This window comes from Neofelis nebulosa, chromosome 3, assembly GCF_028018385.1.
Source record: "Neofelis nebulosa isolate mNeoNeb1 chromosome 3, mNeoNeb1.pri, whole genome shotgun sequence".
Classification (NCBI taxonomy): Eukaryota; Metazoa; Chordata; class Mammalia; order Carnivora; family Felidae; genus Neofelis; species Neofelis nebulosa.
In genome coordinates, this window is record NC_080784.1 from 181,583,966 (window position 1) to 181,592,490 (window position 8,525).

Sequence of the window (8,525 nt, forward strand, 5' to 3'; positions counted from 1 at the left end):
TTTGTCTACTGGATCTTAAGTCTTCAACGTGGTAGTAAGCACTGATTCAGATACCAGACTTTTTTTTTTCTTTTTTCAACTTTGTTATAACCAAATATAGAGGAACCTAGTTCTTGAGGAGTTACAAGCGTTTTTTGACAGAGACATTAAATGAAAACCCTATAGTTTTCCTCAATAAAATGTTTGCTTTTCTTTGTCACCATAAAATAGACAGATGCTATTAAAGCCAAATGTTAGCAAGTTTAATTGTTGACACTTTTAACTTGATTGCAATGTATTTTGAAAACTCATACAACTTGAAATTAAGTTTTCAACAAGATTCCACCATCCTTCTTTTTTTCTGTTTCACTAATTGCACCTGCAATCAACCAATTGCTTGCTCAAGAGGTTAATTATTTACACCTGCATTTTTGCACCTGCAATTTTGGTGACCTTTTGAAGTTAATACGCATGCCTTTATTCACATTTCTAACTTGCTAAGCTAAGTAGTAATTTTTTGCTTTAACTGCTCAAAGACATTTTCAGTGCTTCCAAGGTAAATATGGAGGCAAGCAATAGATAAGCTGACAGCGATTTAATAAAAAAGTTTTTTTTTATTGCAATATGAACAAATAATGATATTTTCCAAGGAAACAAGACTTACAAATAAATAAAAGAAACAAAAGAAACTTAGGGATCAAGTTTTAAGTGTTAGATACGCTATAATGTGAAAATAAAGCTCTTTTGAAAAACAATAGCATAACTCATAAGTCTTATACATTGTCTGTTTTTTTGTCTTTACATGTGTTGTGGAAGGTTCAAAAGTTACACTGAAAAGATGCTCTTTATGCAGCCTGAATGGTCACCTCCATAAGAGAAATTAATTATTGGGGCTCCTGGACCCTTGAGATTTTTATCTTTTGCCAAATGATGTCTAAGTTCAGGTCCTGGTAATTTGAAATTAAGTCAAACAGACAAACCACTTAACCTGAGATGAAAATTAATGGTTGGAAATGAATTAACTCCTTAAATATTTAATTACTTATAGATATAAAAGTCAGTGGTCAGGATCAAAGGTAAACTTTTGACACACTATTGCTCAGCAGAGTTTTTCATGGCTAAAATCTTTGATTTATCTTTAGGAAATATTTATAAGAAAGTAAATTAAAAAAATAAGTGAAATGGTTTGTTCTGAGACTGCTTGAAGCTTTCAGTCTCTGTTCTATCTCAAAAATTTTTAATGTGCTGTTTAATAGATGATAAAATCCAACCAACACAAACCCAAGAAAACTATTAGCTTGTTGAGACCTTGAGAACTTTAGAAATAATAAACCAACTCAAACTGACCACAGTTATATTGCCAACTGTGAGGCCAGATAGATTTGTTTGTACATTTCCTGTCCTGTTACTCTCATTTATGAAGATGAATTTGCAAAGGAGAGAGGGGAAGACGGATTTTTTTACACGTTGTTCTATTATCCTTCCTGTTCCAGGATTTGCCAGGTCTATGGCCCCTGACCAAGAATTGTGTTTACTAAATTACACTTAGGTGGTTTGCTATTGTTCAAGTTGAAGGGACTCATAAGAAATTGCGCCTGAGAAATGCAGCCCTGTGTTTGCTGTAAGGATGTTAGTGAAACCACGATTCACTGGGTTATACATTATTCTTTTTATCAGAACCTTGGGGAAATGCCTTTGGATGTTTCCAGAGTATCTGGGTTTCCTGTGAATCAGGAGTTCATGTTTGTCTTCTGGAGAATATGAATGTCTTGACTTGATAGATTTTCCTTTTCCTGTTGGTTGCCAAGAAGCTTAAAGCCAATATCGTGATCAACCTTTAAGAGATTGGTATGCTTGACATGTATTTTGTATTCATCATCTAGTTCCCTGTGTGTATTTTTCCTTTTTGCTCTTTATTTTCCTTATTTGTTTATGGGAAGTGGAGGGATATAACAATTACCTCAAGAAACCAGGTATGTATTCAAAATTGAATATGCAAAGCCTTCATCTCCAATAGAACCTGTTTTAGAAGAACTTGGATTAAAGAAGTATTAACTGTAATTTATTACCACTCTAATATTTATTAACAATTTCTAACATTTTCAGAGCCAAATGAAAAAATAAGAATTAGGAAGTTAGTGTGAAGGGAGATGATATTTCTTTGTAAACATTATGCTATGTTGTATAGAGTTAAATTGTGTGTTGTGTGTATGTGTGTGTGTGTGTGTGTTGTGTGTGTGTGTAGCCCTATGTGACAGGCATAATATTTGCTCACACACCACTTGCCTGCTAACAGAGACCTGATTTTCTTAAGGCATCTGGAGAAATCCCTTGATCTTGGAGACAGTAGGCCTAAAACCTCTTGTTTAGGGAGTGGTTACCACCCTTTATCATGAAAGGGATGAAGGAAAATTCTGCTAAGGGTCTTTGTGCAAAAGTAATTTCACGAAGAGGAAAATCGCATGAGAAATTGACTTATTGCACTCTTCTTTAGAACTAGGTCTTGATATCTGGAGCTTCAGCATCCTTCTTGTAACCATGAAGGAATAAATTTAAAACTAAAAGACCAAAAATATGAGAACCATAGAGAGTAGAAAGAAGGAAAAATCCTAGGTTCTGCTTGATATGACTGCATAGTTGAACCGGCACTATCAACTTTTTACTTCTAAATTTGGGTAGACAAAGGTTAGGAAATGTTTGTAAGTCTAGCCAATTTCTCCTAGTGATTGATAACAGAAAGAAGGATAATCTCGTCTATAGTCACGATGCAGAAGCTTAATCAAACTTCCTGTATGGTTAGTAGTCGGACAATTTTCTTTCCATGACTTTATTGTTAATGATCACAGAAGGTATCTGATTATCAGAAAACTTAAGCCAACAAGTAGTTTTACTCTCCTAACTGTGTTTACATTTAAGTTTTTGAATTGAATATATATATAAAATGAATATACATATAAATTTTAGCTGTCAGTAATGAACTGCATTAGCTATCTTCCCAAAATTGGGGGGTTTTGTTTGTTTTTTTAGAGAGAGCACATACAGGGCAGAGGGGCAGAGAGGGAGAGAGAGAGAGAGAGAGAGAGAGAAACTCAAGCAGGCTCGAGCGCAGAGACTGACATGGGGCTCAATTCCACAACTCTAGTATCCTGACCTGAGCCAAAATCAAGAGTCAGATGCTCAGCCACCTGAGCCACCCAGGCACCCCTCAAAATTGATGTTTTTATTGAAATATGACTGACATACAATATCCTATTACTTTTATGTGAATATCATTGTGATGTGCACACATTGTATAATGTGTACAATATTTGTATACATTAAAAAATGATCCCCAAGATCAGTCTTGTTATCATGTGTCCCAAATTTAATATTTTAGATGTGGATATCCTTTGTGTTTTGAGGTAGAGTTATCCAATTTAAACTGGTGTGAAATCCAGAAACAGTGCAAACAGCGAAAGCTATTAGTGGAAGGAATTTGAAATAAAATGCAGATTTGTGAACACAAATATGACCTTAAGGGATGAAACAGAAAAAGAAGTCAGAGAAGTGATATACCATAGATAATATTTAGGAAACATTTATCATTTGTCTAACATTATGCAAAAAAACTTGCATTTATAATTACATTTAAGACTTGCAACCACCCTACTGAGTAAATTATATTAATATACCATTTTACAAGCAAGAAGACTGAGCCTTGGAGGAAGACAGTAACTTACAATTACTCAGCTACCAATTAAGGCTAGGATTGACTCACGTCTTAGCATAATTATAAAGTCTATAGTACCAATAATATTACTGTCCCTCCCAGTTAAATATATTAGTACAGCAATGTATATTCTGTATAGATCACATCTGTGTTTTTGTCTAGCCTACATTTGTATATTCATCTATGCCCTAAATTCTATTCTCCCACTAATGCTTCAGAGATTTTAGAACTAAAGTCAAATGTTATAATTTGAGTATTCATGCAATACAAAATTTTACCATTGTACATATCATCCAAACTGCTTTCGGCAACCATTTTCATTTCTGTTCCTTAATTAATGTTAATCACAGTGATTATGCTAATCTAGGTTGTATACAGTATACAAGAAATAACAAGGGGAACCATTTTAGACTAAACAGCCAAAACAAGATCCACAGTAGACACAAATACTTGAATTGTAAATAATTTGAATTAGGTCATATGCTGAATAAACAGCAAACTTATTTAAATATTGAAGAACAGACAGAATTTTCTATTTAGAATGGTACCCCATAGTATTTACCTCTTGGTATTTGTGCTTTCCCATTATTTCTGTTCTCGGATACTTTCACATTATTCTGAAACAATATGTCTACCTAAAAAAACCACAATAAACTGCCACTAAACTGGCATTTGAGTTGATTTCTACCAAAATTACTCTCTGGACTCTTCATAATATAACACAGGATGATGGTGCACACCATACACATAACCTTTGGGAAGCTAAAATGTTATCCCTCTAGCAGTGCTTGTTAGCAAGAGGCAGCTGTGAAAAAATTTGGAGTGTGAGGAAAACGTGTTTCCTTGTATACACATATCAAAATATTCTCCCGTGTTTAGAACCAATTGGAAAAAGCTAATGAAACTTCTACAATAATTAAAAAAAAAAGATGTTACTATATATCAGAGTTGATATTATCCAATCTGTTCCCACACAGACATGTTAACCTTCATAAAGCCATCCAGCTAAAACGTAACATCTACATAGACCAGGAACTTTAGGTTGATTATAAAGGAGTATTTCCTTGTGCAATATGATAGTGTGACAAAACAAATGAATAAGCCAATTTTTATTTAAAGATGTGAAAATGTGTACATTATTGGCTTTTTTCATTAAATTTGATTTAACAGTTTGCTTAAAATATTATGTGATAAAATTCAAATAGAGATTTATAAATTTATAAGATACAAATACATAATATACACTTATAAAATATAAATGTTGTCATATCTATTTTTATATATTATAGCTATAATGCATAAATATTATTTATCTTGGTTACCAAATGTTTTGAACTCCTTAAACTTTGTGCCCAAAGTAAGTGCCCCACTCACTTCAACTACCCCCAGTCCTACTTTTTATGAAACTCTTCTGATTTTATAGTCCAAGATTCAAAGAAAAATAAGGGCATACCCGGTGTACATTCTCTATAAAGCTGATACATGAGGACATATTGTGGTCTTTCTTTTGGAGAATTGCAGAAGACGAAACCATAATAGGGTGCCTGGGTGGCTCAGTCCGTTAAGTGTTTGACTTTTTGGGTTCAGCTCAGGTCATGATCTCACGGTTTGTGAGTCTGAGCCCCACGTCAGGCTCTGTGCTGACAACTTGGAGCCTCCTTGGGATTCTCTTTCTCTCTCTCTCTCTCTCTCTCTCTGCCCTTCCCCCATTCATGCTCACTTTCTCTCAAAATAGATAAACTTTTAAAATATTGAAAAAATGAAAATAAATCATAAGAAACAATTACCTGCATGAAAGTTTTTCTTAGATGGAATAGGAGTGAGGGGGAAAGTTTTTCTTAGATGGAACAGGATTGAGGTGGGGAGGAAAATTGCCTTATTTTCGTGAGTTTAGAAACATCATGCAGATGAAGGTGTATAGCTATTTCATACTGCTCATTTACAAAAAACTAAGATTTTTTTTTAAAATAAAGTAGAAGGTATTTGGCTACCAGAGAGTGAAGATTTAAGCAAATGTATTAGAACTGTTACATCCAATATGTGTTGTCTTCTTTACAACGGTCGTGGTATTTATTGACTAATTCCAGCGAAGGACCCATCAGCACTTTGAAATTTATTCCTGTGACTTGTTCTCAGAACTAGATTATGAGCCATAAGAATGAAGCAAGTCTTGTTAATTTAGAGGCACCACACATTTTGTCTTAAAATAATTTTGTCAATTTTAAGTGCCTAACACTTACATGAGACGAATTTCTACTATTACTAGAAACCAAGCCTACTTGCTAAGAATGGCCACCTGCCAAGATTAATTGAATTTAAATGATTTGAGCAAGCTTCAAAGGATATTCCAAAAAGAGAAATTAGAAAATATCTTAATATATATAGATTTTGAGATAAGAAAACAAGTGCTAATTCACACTTGTTTATCAATAGGTTTGGCCAAAACTAAGTTGAATTATTTTATCATCATACCTTGCATATTATTTATAGCTGATATCCATCAGCGGGCTATAGATTAGTAGTTATGCTGGTTTGCTACAGTAAAATCATAAAGTCAAATACACACACATATTATATATAATATAAATATACAATTATATACGCTATATATATACATATATATATAATATATAATGTATGTGTGAGAAGGAGAGTCAATAATAGCCTTGAAAGCCCCAAACAGGGGCGCCTGGGTGGCGCAGTCGGTTGGGCGTCCGACTTCAGCCAGGTCACGATCTCGCGGTCCGTGAGTTCGAGCCCCGCGTCAGGCTCTGGGCTGATGGCTCGGAGCCTGGAGCCTGTTTCCGATTCTGTGTCTCCCTCTCTCTCTGCCCCTCCCCCGTTCATGCTCTGTCTTTCTCTGTCCCAAAAATAAATTAAAAACGTTGAAAAAAAAAATTAAAAAAAAAAAAAGAAAGCCCCAAACATTTCCTCTCGTTAAGTTCAAATCAGCATGAAGTTGTAGATACATTTTCCATCTTATTCCTTAGAATAAGTTGTAGTTTCTTCAAATTGAACACTAAAGGAAGTAGTTGGATTATATTCAGGAGCCATATTTTCAAAAATACATATATCTAAATACTAGAAACCCACTCAGTATGATGATTAGTTCACACTGTGGGACATATGTAGGAACCGAGGCCAAGTAATGGAAAAGCAATTTTCCATTCTAGTTCTTCACAATTCTGAGACATTTATTTATTGAGTCGAATGTTGGGGAATATATCCTACACCATTTAAAAGGATATTTTTCTCTGGGACACATGGGTGGCTCAGTTGGTTGAACATCCACCTCTTGACTTCGGTTCCAGTCATGATCTCACAGTTCCTGGGTTCTAGCCCTGCTATGGGCTCTGCACTAATGTGCAGAGTCTGCTTGGGATTCTCTCTGTCTCCCTCTCTCTGCCCCTCCCCTGCTTGCTCTCTCTCTCTCTCTCTATCTCAAAATAAATAAATAATCTTTAAAATAAATAAATACATAATGAATAAAATAATTTTTGTCTCTATCTCTTGTGTTTGTTAGTGTGTTCCATTTATAATTTAATTTTGTAAGTAAAAGGCAACTGTGATGCAACTTGACTGTATTTAATTGAAGACAGATGACTTTTTTTAGAGATACCTGATAATTATACTAGAATTTCCTTTTTAAAGAAGAAAAATGGTTGTTTTGTTTGAATCGTTATTTTTGTTTAGAAATAGGGTTCTAGGCCCATTCTGCTGGGAGAAAAGTTAAGTTGAGCTAGGATTAGTTACATATTTGTATGTTAGAAAACCTGGCTTAAAACAGTTGGTCTACCCACAAGTTTGAAGACCTAGGTGAAATGGGCCAATCCCTAAAAACAGCATAATTTGCCAAAGAAGATACAGATAATTGAAACAGGCATATACCTATTAAAGAAATTGAATCAACAATTAATAACCTTATGAAAATAGAAAGAACAAGGCCAGGTGGGTTCACTGGTGAATACTACCAAGCATTAAAGGATGAAATTTTGCCAATTCTCCACAATTTCTTTCAGAGGATAAAAGCAGAAGACATGCCTCCTAACTCCTTCTGAGGCCAACATTACCCTGCTGCAAAAACCGTACAATCAGAAAAAACTACAGCTCTCTCATGAACATAGATGCAGAATCTTTAGTGAAATATTAAACAATTGAAACCCACCATGTATAAAAATAATTACATACTAAGACCAAGTGGAATGTCCACCAGGCACACAAAGCTTGTTCGGCATGCAAAGTCAGTTAATGTTATTTGTCACATCAACAGCTAGAAGAGAAAAATTGCATGGTTAAAGCACTAGATGCAAAAAAAAAAAAAGATTTGATGAAATCTAGTACCCATTCATGATAAATATTCTCAGTAAGCTAGAAAAAGGGGGGATTTCCCTGAACTTGGTAAAGAATATCTAGTGCTCGCTTCTGCAGCACATATACTAAAATTGGAATGATTCACATGGCCCCTGCACAAAGGTGATACGCAAATTTGTGAAGAGTTTCATATTTTTTTTTTGGCTAACAGACCCATGAAAAAATGCTCAGCATCACTCATTATCAGGGAAATACAACTCAAAACCCCAGTGAGATACCATCTCACACGTGTCAGAATGGCTAAAAGGATCAACTCAGGAAACAATAGATGTCAGTGACAATGCAGAGAAAGGGGAACACTTCTGCACTGTTGGTGGGAATGCAAATTGATGCAGTCACTCTGGAAAACAGTATGGAGGGTCTTCAAAACATCCAAAAGAGAGCTACCCTATGACCCAGCACATGCACTACTAGATATTTAACCAAAGGATGTAAAAATGCTGATTCAAAAGGGTACATGCACCTC

The 8,525-nt window shown here is 34.8% G+C and overlaps 1 pseudogene; it reads left to right on the plus strand.

Moving 5' to 3' along the window:
• Positions 1-8,100: 8,100 nt before the first annotated feature.
• Positions 8,101-8,196, plus strand: LOC131508212 (U6 spliceosomal RNA; annotated as a pseudogene).
• Positions 8,197-8,525: the final 329 nt, after the last annotated feature.